A 12,698-nucleotide genomic window follows, 5' to 3' on the forward strand; every position below is an offset into this window, starting at 1 on the left:
TCCACCTTGGAACACTTCATGCTTGAGAAATGGCCCTTGGTACAGCAAGTTCCAAATGTTGGCCACTGCCCAGGTGTTGCTTTCATGTTGTATATATGATCTACAATGCTGATTATTGCTTCACTTTGGTAACTAAGAAGTTGTTTATTGTTGTTGTGCAACCTTCCATGTGAGATCACTGTTATAAACTCAATGAATACCATACAATGTATCATAAAAATGTAGCAGCCTGTCTGGTCAAAACTTTCACTTTCATGAATGGAAAAGAATTTGGTGGTTGCAGTGCCAGCATCAGAAAATGTTAACACAGGAATGGTAAAATGAGCTATGTGACAACTGCATTTACACCATGATTATAATTTTCAGCAATTACTAATGGATAATGTACATTGCATATTTAACTTACAACACATGTTTAATTTTAATGAAAGAAGGAGGTTATGCACAACATTCTTGCACAAAATGAATCTGTATGACTTGGCCTTGAAATTGCATGTGTTTGTGTCTTGGGAGAGGGAGGCATGTTGTATTCTTGTCCTGTATACAAGTAGCACTTCACAAATATCACAAAAGTGTGTTGGTACGACCAGATGCTTGAAAAAAACCAGGCAGATGCTTGAAGAAACCCTGTTAACAAATTAGGCAATGTGGCACAGCAATCAAACAAAGTGACTATATGGAGGCTGGTACAAAAATTTAGATATATAGGAAGTATGTACTTATGCAGTTTCACATGTTTTACACCTCCAGATCTGAAACAGAAAAACAATCTTAATCAGTCTGTTGATTCCTTCTGTAATTTTTCTGAAACTGATTGGTCCTGAAATGATGAAATGAATCCCAAGAATTTATCAGTTCTTTCGTATTTCTTCAGGATTTAGTATCTTGGTACTCCCAATGCAGCCATATATCAGTAACCTTATGAGGTACAGAATAAAAAAAAAATTGACAACTGTTAAGAAGGTGGGAAGGGGGAGGGGGGGGGGGCGGAAGAAAAGAATAAATTAGACTTGTCTCCCAACATCTAAAACAGCAAATAAGGCAGCCTTCACATCAGAAGATGCTCCCACTGAGTGAACCAGGTATTAACATGGTGAATAATCTCTTACTATCACAAAGGTCTCTAGAATACAGTGTATGCAACACAAAATATGACATTTGTTCTGGTTTATGTGAAGACTGATCACCTTCAACTCAAAATAATTAAATTTACTAACTTAGTGTCACATCTTAGACGAGAATTATTACGAGTATTTCATCAAAATGACAAGTAAGTATCAAGTGAAATTTGCAAGATATCTCAGTACTATTCCCAGAAGTAAATGGGCAATCACAGATTTGCCAAACATTTAGTACTATGCTGTGAATGGCATAAAGAACTCACTTATGTAGCAGATCATCTGCTTGAGTGGGTCAAAATGTTAGCATTGTTACAGGAACTCCAGAGGCCAGCCTTCAAACACATACTACAATGCTGGCTTGAAAAGGCTAAAGAAAATCAAAGATACAGCCATTGAGTTTTACCCCTTTCCCGTAACAAGGGCGACGGATTAAAATGTAGGTAAGAATAATGTTTATCTGCACCAATGGCAAGCTACATGCAAAAGTAAAAGCAGGATGATCATTCAGCTGGCAACTCCTGTAGCAGTTGTCATTAACATTTTGGTTTTTCTTGTCTCAAGTACACTACAAATTGAAAATCCCATTCACTACAAGACTTTCACTTTTTTTGACATATGACATATTGTAGAAATTGTTTTCACCACATATATACATACTCTGTCAAAAGTGCATGGTGGAGGGTGCTATAACATGTTAGGGATTCTTCCCATTCCAAATGCTTATGGAGTGCAGGAAGAAAGACAACTTATGTGCCTCTGAGAAAGCTAAAATTAATATATTTTTTCTCTACGATCCCTGTAGGGGTGATGCATAGGATGCAGAAGAGTATCTCTAGATTATTTTCATTTAAAAATGGTTTTCAAAATTTGTAATTAAGTTTTTGTGGGCTGTCTGTCTTCAAGAGTCAGCAATTTAGGTTATTCAGCATTTGGATTGACACTCTCCTACGATCAAAGAAACCTGTGACAAACCATGATACACTTATTTGTGTAAGTTCATTATCTCCTGTTAGCCTTAACTAGTATAGAGTCCTACACGCTTCAGCAGTATTCTAAGCTGGGATGCACTATTGATTTGTTAGCACTCTTCTTTGTAGAATGACTGCATTTCCCCAGTATCATTTCAAAAAACCAAAGTCTGTCAGATGCTTTAACTACAACATGCATATGCTGTCATTCCTCTTCATACCCCTACAAATGGTTACACCAAACACCAATTGTCAGTCACTGATATTTTAGTTTTGCAAAGTGTATTCTACATTTAACAAGCTGGCAATCTTCGCACCATTTTGAAATCTTACCCAGACATGACTGCATGTCTCTGCAGCTTTTTATTTATTTATTTGATTATAGATAACTGCATCATCTGCAGAAAGCGTGAGGTGGTTGTGAATGTTGTCTGTTAGGTCAATATTATGCAACACAAATAAGAAAGATACCAACAGACTTGCCTTACACATGCTTGATGTTACGAGGCAAGGATGGCAGTATAACAGGCATAGTATTAGATCTATTCAAAGCATATGATACTGCTGACTGTAATTTTATACTAGAAAAGCTAGAATAATTGATAATAAGAGGAACTGCTAATGATAGGTTTTGGTCATATCTGAAACACAGAGTGCAAAGTGTAGAGGTAGCACAAGCTTCAAAAATGTTTAGTGAGACATTTAACAGGTCCTGAAAGTATTAACACAGGATACCATCAGGTTTGCAGATGATCCGATGATTTGGGGGAATAAGGAGGAGGAAGTACAAGAGCAGTTCGACAAATGGGAATGAACAGCACTAGAATATGGGATGAAATTTAGTATAAGTAAGAGTGAGATGATTATCACAACAAGAATGAAGGAGAGAAGAACAAATGGAATAACAACTGGTGTGGAATGATTGAGGAGAGTTGAGTTTCAAGTACCTAGCAAGCCTGATACAGGAAAATGGAAAAAAACAACAGAGAAATAAACGAGCAGGGGAGAAAAGCAGAAGCATTTCAGTAGAGTGTCAGAAGCCTGATATGGAGCAAGAGTTATATACTATGTCCCGATCCTGACATATGCATCCAAAACCTTGGTTATGAAAGGAAGAGAGAAAAGCAAAGTACAAAAAAAGTGAGATGAAATTCTTGAGGAACAGTACTGGAGTGAAAAAGGTAGACACGTTAAGAAATGAGAGGATCAGAGAGTTAATGAAGGTGGAACCATTACAGGAGGTGATAGAGACAACACAGCTGAGATGGCATGGGCATATTAACCGAATGGAGTAGAAGAGGATACCCAGGAGGATACACAAGATGAAACTGGAAGGAAAGAGACCAAGAGGAAGACTGAGAGACAGGTTGCTGAAAAGAGTGGAGGAATGCACCCAGAAGAAAGGAGGAGATTGGACCAAAATGAAGACCGAGAGATGGTGGCAAGACAGAAGACGATGGAGAGGCTTATGTTCCAAACAGGCCCGGCCAGAGGCTGGAAACTGTCCAAGAAGAAGATGATGATGACCCTCAGGGTAGCACCTTAAAACCAAAACAGACTCTCTAGACAATCTTAGAGTGTGGATCTTTTTTCTACATCTGCATTGTAATTGCAGATAAAACATAAAGAGTTCTTAGCAGACAAAGTAAATGAAACCCTACATGATGTTCATAATTCGTCATTATGCACAAACCCTAAAATGAATTTTAATCTCTTACGTTACCTGTTTCACAATTTAGGAGGAGGAGATTAGTGTATAATGTTCTGCCGGCAACAAGGTCATTAGAGACAGAGCACAAGCTCAGGTTAGGGAAGGATGGGGGAAAGAAATTGGCTATGCTCTTTTAGAGGAACCATCCCAGCATTTGCCTGAAGTGATTTAAGGAAAGCACGAAAGCCCAAATCTGGATGGCCGAATGCATGTTTGAACTGTCTTCCTCCCAGAGGCGAGTCCAGTGTGCTAACCATTGTGCCACCTTGTTCAGTTCCACAATTTATGTGATGTCTTTGATGTATATATTAGACATAACAAATAAAGAACACAGCCCATGACTACCTTACTTCTTCCTGAATTTAGGCTTGTGTTCTATTCTATTTATAATAATTTCAGTGTTCTGATGATTGGTGTACAATAATAAATTATTCTTCTGACCATCCAGGTAATTTACATTATTTTTCACCAGTATAGTAATATTTCACAAGATTCATAATCAGCTTTCTACCCTATTACTCCATCAAACAGCTATTACAGCTCAGAATACATCAGATTTGTTACAGCACAGAACTGCAAAATGCCAAACTTTTCATACATATTTTCAACATCCCAACTTAGCTTAGCATTAACATGACAGTAAAACTGGGAAAGCTAGATCCATTCTGAACTCTAAAGTCATTCATAGAGGAGTGAAATTATTCGTAAGATCATGATTAATTTCCCCCATCTTATACTATAAAATTTGTTTAGTGAGGAAATAAGAGAACAATAGGAGAAGTACTTCGACAAAAATAAATGTAACATAGTTTTCTATGAATGACAACATAATAAATTAGATTCAGGAAAGTAATAAATACTAAAAAGGAAGCACAAGAAGAAATTAAGAAAGCTACAAGTTCATGAAAAGTACAATCCCAAAAACTGTAGAGGGCCATTGGACCAGTGGATGAATGATATCTGTAGGGATATAGGAACAGACATAAAAATGGCATGAGTGATAAAGTGTACAGAAAGATTAAGAAATTACAATTCAAGTCAAGGACAAGATCAGCTGTTATAAGAAATAAACAAGCAGCATATTACTCAATGCAGTAATTAGTCAGGCTCCAACGCTTGGAAACAGTGACCATGTGTGTGTGTGTGTGTGTGTGTGTGTGTGTGTGTGAGCTGTGTGAATGTGTGTGTTTGCTATTTCAGAAGGAGGACTTTGTCCAAATGCTTAACAGTTTAGCAGTCTTCCTCACTGTGCCTGTCTGTTACTCAGTGCCTCCTCTAAATGTTGAGTACCAATCTGTCCTTTCCGTATTGTTGTTGAACGCAGATGAAATATCCCCAGATGGAAGAGTTTTACAAAGTGACAGACATCACATACATTTAAGAAAGAGAAGAAAGACTGGCAGATGAAGCAGGCTCTGCAATTACGAAAACAGAATTTGAAGCAGCACTGAAAGAAATCAGATCAATGGCAGTTTTATGTCCAGAGGCACTACCTGATGAGCTCTTGTACAATTGTGGGGGAAAAAAATGAAAGTTGAACATTTCAACATTATAAACAGTTGTTATGATTAAGGTTCTCTTCCAGGTAGTTCTGCAGAAGACAATAGTCATTCATGAAGGAGATAGAACAAATTTTTCCAATTACAGAACAATAAGCCTCATTTTGCATGCAGTTATACTCACATAAAGAATAAAATAAAAAAAGAGTAAAATGTAGAATGAAACTCGAATCTGAAGAAGATAGTTTCATTTTACACAAAAAAGTAGGAAACAGAGAAACAATCATCATACTCAGTAGCTTACTAGAGACAAAGTTAAATGTAAACAGGGACATTCACATAGCCTTTTGGTCTTTTTACAGTACTAGCAGGAAGAAAGTCTTCAGTGCACTGAAAGATACAGATTCAGATTGTAAAGATGGAAGAACAATATTAAACATATACTAAAACAATGTGTGAAATGTAGATTAAAGGAGAACAACAGAAGGCGTAAGATAAAGGTGCTCATTACCCCATTACTTGTTTAACATTTTCATCAAAAAAGCTGCAAGGCTCTTCAAAGGAAAAGCTTCTTGAGTTAAGACTAATGGAATTTCTATTTATTGCATTGGATTTGTTGAGACATTGCCTTAATAGCTAATAGTGAGAAACATAAGAACAAAAAACTTCCTAAATTCTCAGCACTAATAAAAAAGTTTACAACAATTGTTAAAAACCAAGAATTATAAGAGTGCACAAATCAAAAGTGAGTAGGACACCTCACATCCACATGTGGATGTCCTTTTTCATGTATCTGCTTATATATGTTAAATTGGTTGCCTCATGATCATCTACATGTGGCTATTACTGTAATAACCTGACACATTCTACATCCTAGTGATACATTTGTGTCAAGGATCCACAGAACTCGAAAATAAATAAATAAGTAAACATCCAAACTGAAATAAATAATATTGGAAATATTGATCAATTTTGTTATTTAGGCACCTTAATTACAGAAAGCAACATATGCATCACGAAAAGCATGAAAAACTGCAACAACTAAACATTCTTCAATGAACAAAGACAATTGTTTGAGAACAAATTGTTTAGTATAGAAAAGAAGAAAACAATCTGTCAAAGGCATTCAACAGGAGTGCAGTCCTACATACCTATTAAAAGCTGTACACTCCTGAAAGCAGCAATTAAACCTTGTAGGGGGGAAAAAGGGAGGGGAAAAAACTTTTCTCATTTATCAAGACAAAACAAGTTTTTAACAGACACGTCGGAAGGAAATATTTTGGTAAAGAAAACCACAAGGAGGCCAAGAAAAAAATAGTTGAAGCTCTATTGGAAGTAATGAAGTACCAAAATAATCAATAAATGGACAGTGCAGTGTAGGGAAGAATGGTTGCAGCGATGTGGCATAGATGACGGTGACGAGAAGAACACTTTACGGATTCCACAGCTTAATCCTTTACCTTTGCCGGTGTCTTGTTTTAGGCAGCTATCTATGGCTGAGTTTTCCTTGTGCCTGCTGAATATTTCTTGAGCACTGGTAGTCACAACTCTCTGTGTCACTCCGAGTTTTGACCTTAAAAGTTATTTGTACACTTGACTTTCCAGACTTCCATGTTTCTCTGCAGATGAATTACTGCAGTGACAAACACAAAACTAATTCAGTAAATTCTGTGAGCTCCTTCACTACAGGCATATACATAATAATAACTAACTGTGGCTCAATGGCCTGCTGCAAAACTTTTTATCGGACACCACTCTGACCACTTGTGTGTCTCACTAGAGACAGACGAACCACTATTATTGATATTTTGTCAAATTAGTGCCCTGTAGAGAGCATGAGCATTTTAGTTGCACTCTCTTGGTACGTACTAATTCATATGAGCACAACAGACTGTCAAAATGGTCAACTGCTGCAATTCTCAGACAGGTAATGTCTTGGATTTTATTGTGTTTACAGAAGCAACAAAAGAAAATTGTGTTCTATAATTTGGGAATATAGAAGCAATAATTCTGATGAACTATTTGTATTAGGAGCATGGTATATTTTGACAACTCACATTTTTTTCTGGCTTCACAACTATGGAACAACTGCATGACCATGTAACTTGTTTGAACAGACAGAACTTGCCTGGATTTCAATAGATACTGAAAACATGATGAATCCTGCATACGTCTGCCAATACAATTCTTATCTTCAAATGGAGTGACAGAAGAGAAGTGTGGATGTTACTCACCTATAACATGACACACACGCAGAGAACTCCTACAGGAAAACTGATGAGAAAAGAAGAAAAACATGATGTTCTTCTGTAAATTACTATCTACAAAGATAATTTCTCCACGAATGTTGTCTCTATATTCCCGAAATATAGAAAACAATTCTCTGTTGTTACATTTGTACACACAATAAAATACAAGACATTACCTGCCTGACAGTGTCACACTATATATGTTTTTATCCAAAACCAACTTTGTTTGGGTGGAATAAATTGTTTAAAAGATTGATAGCATGCTTCTGGATGTTCTACTCAGTTGTTGTTTCCATTTTATGCACAATATTTCTATGAACAACCCAGCCACCTTCTGCAGGTGCTGCGACTTATGCTGTTATGTCTACTTACAGCCTGGACTGCAACTAGACTATTGATCAATTTCACTGAGCAAACCTGAGTGAAGCTTACAAGATAATTGTCCTTTGAGTGATAAGGGGTTATGTCCACACCAAGATTTTGCTATAAATATAATTCACCACTGAAAATGGTTAGATTGTCTATAGTATTCCTAATATTGTAATAGTCTTTCTCCTTAGTACAGGCAGTGTTTACAAGCTGTGACACAGTTACAAACAAAGGCAGTGGTGTAGGAAGATGAGAACGCCAGTACAAACAGTTTCAAAGAATAATGCAAGGAATACACTGAACTTTTATCACACCGAGGGCAGCTCAAGTGCCACTGATGAAATACAACAGCTGATGCAGCACGATTCAGTTATTGTGAAGTAACAAATCATATATCCTATGTGCTTACCATTAACGGCAGCCTCCTCTAACCACCGAAGACAAATAGCTCTCTTTAATAATAAGTAAACAATCTGAAGATGGTTATTATGGACTGAAAGCATCAGACTTGTAACAATTTCCTTGTCACCATTGACCAGAATTAAAGAAAGAAATACTGGCCAATTTTTCACAGAAGTAAAGTATTCTCAATGTTAACACAAAATTCAGCATCCAGGTAGTACAGAGTCAGGAAGCATGTCTAAAGCATTGGAGAAATGACAGGATGGCACACTTTAACAGTTGTACTGTACTTGAGGGATGGCAAAGCAACCCCAGCTGTCATATGCTTAATCAGAAAACTGATATTTAAAGTAGACTTCATCTGAAATGTTGTAAACAGCAACAAGTTCTCAATGCGTCTGTCAAACAGCATTTCTGTGCATAAGTGCTTTGTAGTGAAATGTTTTATTTATAGATCTGCTGTCACTGGGCCCATAGTTATTTCATAAATTACTGAAGTTAACGACATTCAGTTAAGGAAAGTTATTAGTCTCACCTGGAAAAAAGAAGAGCTTTGTGGCTCTCTGCATTTTTTGTCAACTGTCAGAGCACTGAAGATATTATTACCACGTCATGAGCAGGTCAGATATTAAAATTACATTCTCTGACTGAAATACATTTGGACATAAATAACTCTCTTATTTTCTGTTGAGATCTATCTAGCTTAGCCAACTATAGCAAAGGGAGAATATTCAACACATTAGTATCTTGGAAATATGCCCAGTTTTTGAAGCAAATGTTGCTTTATTTGTCAACAGCAGAAACAGCCAGGAAATTTACATAACTCCTATACCTCTTAGGCTATTACTAGACTTTTACTTTGGAACCCAAAAGTAATTTAAGAGTGAGAGCAAGCGAGGGGATAGGACTGAGTGAGGCAGGGGAGGGTGGTGGAGCAGAGAGGGGGAGAAGAGGGGAGTAATGAGACAGGGAGGGGTGGAACAGGGAGGAGTGTGAGTGGAGAGAGGGAGGGGTGTGGGTGGAGAGAGGGAGAGTGGTTTGGGTGGGGAGAGGGAGGAGTGTGGATGGAGAGAGGGAGGGGGGTGTGGGTGGGGAGAGGGAGGGAGGTGTGGGTGGGGAGAGGGAGGGGTGTGAGAAGGAGGGGTTTGGGGGGGGTGAGAGGGAGGGGTTTGGGGGGGTGAGAGGGAGGGGTTTGGGGGGGGCGTGAAGGGAAGGGTTTAGGGGAGTGAGAGGGAGGGGTGTGGGAGGGTGAGAGGGAGGGGTCTGGGGGTGACAGGGAGGGGTCTGGGGGGTGTGAGAGAGGGGTCTGGGGGGTGAGAGGGAGGGGTCTGGGGGGTGAGAGGGAGGGGACCGTGGGGTGAGAGGGAGGGGACCGGGGGGGGTGAGAGGGGGGGGGTCTGGGGGGTGAGAGGGAGGGGTCTGGGGGGGTGACAGGGAGGGGTCTGGGGGGTGACAGGGAGGGGTCTGGGGGGTGACAGGGAAGGGTCTGGGGGGTGACAGGGAAGGGTCTGGGGGGTGACAGGGAGGGGTTTGGGGGGGTGACAGGGAGGGGTTTGGAGGGTGAGAGGGAGGGGTTCGGGGGCGGGGGTGAGAGGGAGGGGTTTGGGGGGGGGTGAGAGGGAGGGGTTTGGGGTGGTGAAAGGGAGGTGTGTGAGTGGAGAGACGGACAGGTGTGGGGGTGAGAGGGAGGGTGTGGTGTGGGGAGAGGGAGGAGAGAAGGAGGGCGTGGGGTGAAGAGAGGGAGGAGAGAAGGAGGGTGTGGTGTGGAGAGAGGGAGGAGAGAAGGAGGGCGTGGGGTGAAGAGAGGGAGGAGAGAAGGAGGGTGCAGGGTGGTGAGAGAGAGGAGAGGAGGAGGATGCGGGGTGGAGAGAGAGAGAGGAGAGGAGGAGGATGTGGGGTGGAGAGAGAGAGGAGAGAAGGAGGATGTGGGGTGGAGAGAGGGAGGAGAGGAGGTTGAGGAGTGGGTAAAGGGAGGGGTGTGACATAGAGAGGGAGGGGTGTGACACAGAGAGGCAGGGGGTGGTGCAGAGGAGGAGAGGGAGTGTGAGGTAGAGAGGGAGGGGGTGGTGCAGAGGAGGAGAGTGTGTGAGGTAGAGAGGGAGGGGGTGGGGCAGAGGAGGAGAGAGAGTGTGAGGGTGAGAGGAAGGGGTGGGAGCAAAGCAAGGGGTGGGAGCAAAGCAAGGGGAGGGAGAGGTGAGGTGAGAGGAGAGGTGAGAGGGGAGGGAGAGAGAAGGAAATGGAAAGGGAGAAGGAGAGAGGAATGAGAACGAGAGGGGAAAGGGAAGGAGAGCATGTGGGAGAGGAGAATCAAGTATAGGAGGAAGAGGGGGAGTGGGAGGAGGAGGGGAGACGGGGATTAAGAAGAGGAGGGCGACAGGAGTGGAGAATGAAGTGCTCAAGAGATTCAGAGATATGATTAACAGACTGATTAAATCATTTTTCTGTGTAACATCTGGAGTTGTAAAACAAAAGAATAAGTGTGCATTTCTGCAATTTGGTTTCAGTATCAGCCCTTATATTTTCAGTTTTTTGTGAACAGAAAACTTGACTGACTGAGGTCTGACATTTAGTAACATATTGTTTATCCACCCGGTTGTACATATACCTTCATATACATCTACTTGAACATATATACTCCATGAGTCACTGAACAGTGTATAGGAGAGATGAAGAGGCTTGCACAGGATAGAGTAACGAACTGCATCAAATCAGTCTTTGGACTGAAGACCATGATAACAACTGCAGAAGATACTCTGTACCAATATTGGCTATGTTCTGTCCTATCCAATTTGCATACCGAGGGAGGAAAAAATGACTGTCTGTATGTCACAGTATAGTCCCCTAATCTCAATTATCTTATACCTATGAGAGATACACCATTGTGGCAGCTGAACTGTCACATGGACTTCCTCAAAGACAGACACTACATCTACCCAACATGTTTTAGCAAGTGCAATGTCATCTTTCTTCCACAAACTGCCACTTAAGTTCCCCAAGCACTCTGTTGCACTTTACATGTGCTATACTTACCTGCTATGAGCATAGCAACACACCTCTAAATTAATTTAATGTCTATTCTCATGCCTTCTCTATAATGAATCTAAACACAGGTAACAATACTCTTAAAATAGATTGCACTAATGTTTAATGAACAGTTTCCTTTATAGACACAATATTGTTTCCTAGAATGCTGCCATCTATAGTCCGAATGAAATTACTTCATAGTTGACAACTGTCACTTGCCACTACAATGTTGCCACATCCGCTGTTAGCAGTTGCTTCATTATACACAACACACAAAGATGGCAGTTCATTTGACAAATGTTGTTAATGTGTTAACAGAAGATGCCCCCCCCCCCCCCTAAAAAAAATCCCCCTCCACAACCACCTTGCTAGTGTAATGTCAGTTATGACGATACGAATGCAAGGATAATGTAACACCCAACCTCAAGTGAAGAAAAATCTCTGACTCGACTGGGAATCGACCATGGGACCCTTTGTTTAGCAGTCCACCTAGCATATCACGCAGCTAACAAGGCAGATCGGAACCACGTTGGAAGTGGCAGTTGTAAGGTATGAGGGAAATGGGAGGTGCTCTGCTGACATCTGATTTTATGTGACCAATGACTGAACTGCTGCAGATGACACATTTGTTTGATAAATTGGTATTTAAATTAAAAACTAAAACCAAGTAACCATTTTTAGAATTAATGATTTTGGCATAAAGTAAATATATTTTCAAATATTTCTGATAACATTGAATTAGCGGAAAAATTGACTCAGCGAATAAATGTGGAAAAACAATAAATAAATTTGTTTGGTATATTTTGGTAAAATTAGCACAGGTAAAGCATCAGTTTTACACAACATTAAACAGTGGTTTCAGTCTCAACTACAGATAATCTTCGGTAAATTTTAACTGACAGAGTTCACAAAAAAAATATTTATCATGAAACAGGTGTGCATAAAATTAAATGTTCTGACCGTGATGCCTCTGACGTGGGGCAGACACGAAGAAGACTTGAAGTTAAGTTTGGTGAACATGTGGACAGAGGAGATGTTAAAATTTCAACAGTCTCTGGCAGCTGACGCCACATTATGAGTAGCAGCAGCAGTGCATGATGGGAGAGGCAACTGGGTGGGGGTAAGGAGGGGGCTGCGGCAGGGAGGGGGAGGGATAGCAGGGTAGGGGTGGGGGATGGTGAAGTGCTGCTGGGGAGTGTGCAGGGATGGAGTGAGTGAGGGTAGGCAGCGCAGCTAGGTGCAGTCAGGGGGTCAGATGGAGGACAGTGAAGAAGGGGGGGGGGGGGGGGGGTAGCAGAAAAGGAGAGAATCAAAAGGTGCACTGGTGGAATAGAAGACTGTGTAATGGTGAAATT

The 12,698-nt window shown here is 40.6% G+C and overlaps 1 protein-coding gene across 1 annotated transcript in view; it reads right to left on the reverse strand.

The window, feature by feature from the left end:
• LOC124620089 (cohesin subunit SA-3-like) overlaps positions 1-12,698 on the reverse strand; it is a 237,036-nt gene that overhangs the window by 89,313 nt on the left and 135,025 nt on the right. The window lies entirely within an intron of this gene.

This window comes from Schistocerca americana, chromosome 6 (genome assembly GCF_021461395.2).
Source record: "Schistocerca americana isolate TAMUIC-IGC-003095 chromosome 6, iqSchAmer2.1, whole genome shotgun sequence".
Taxonomy (NCBI): Eukaryota; Metazoa; Arthropoda; class Insecta; order Orthoptera; family Acrididae; genus Schistocerca; species Schistocerca americana.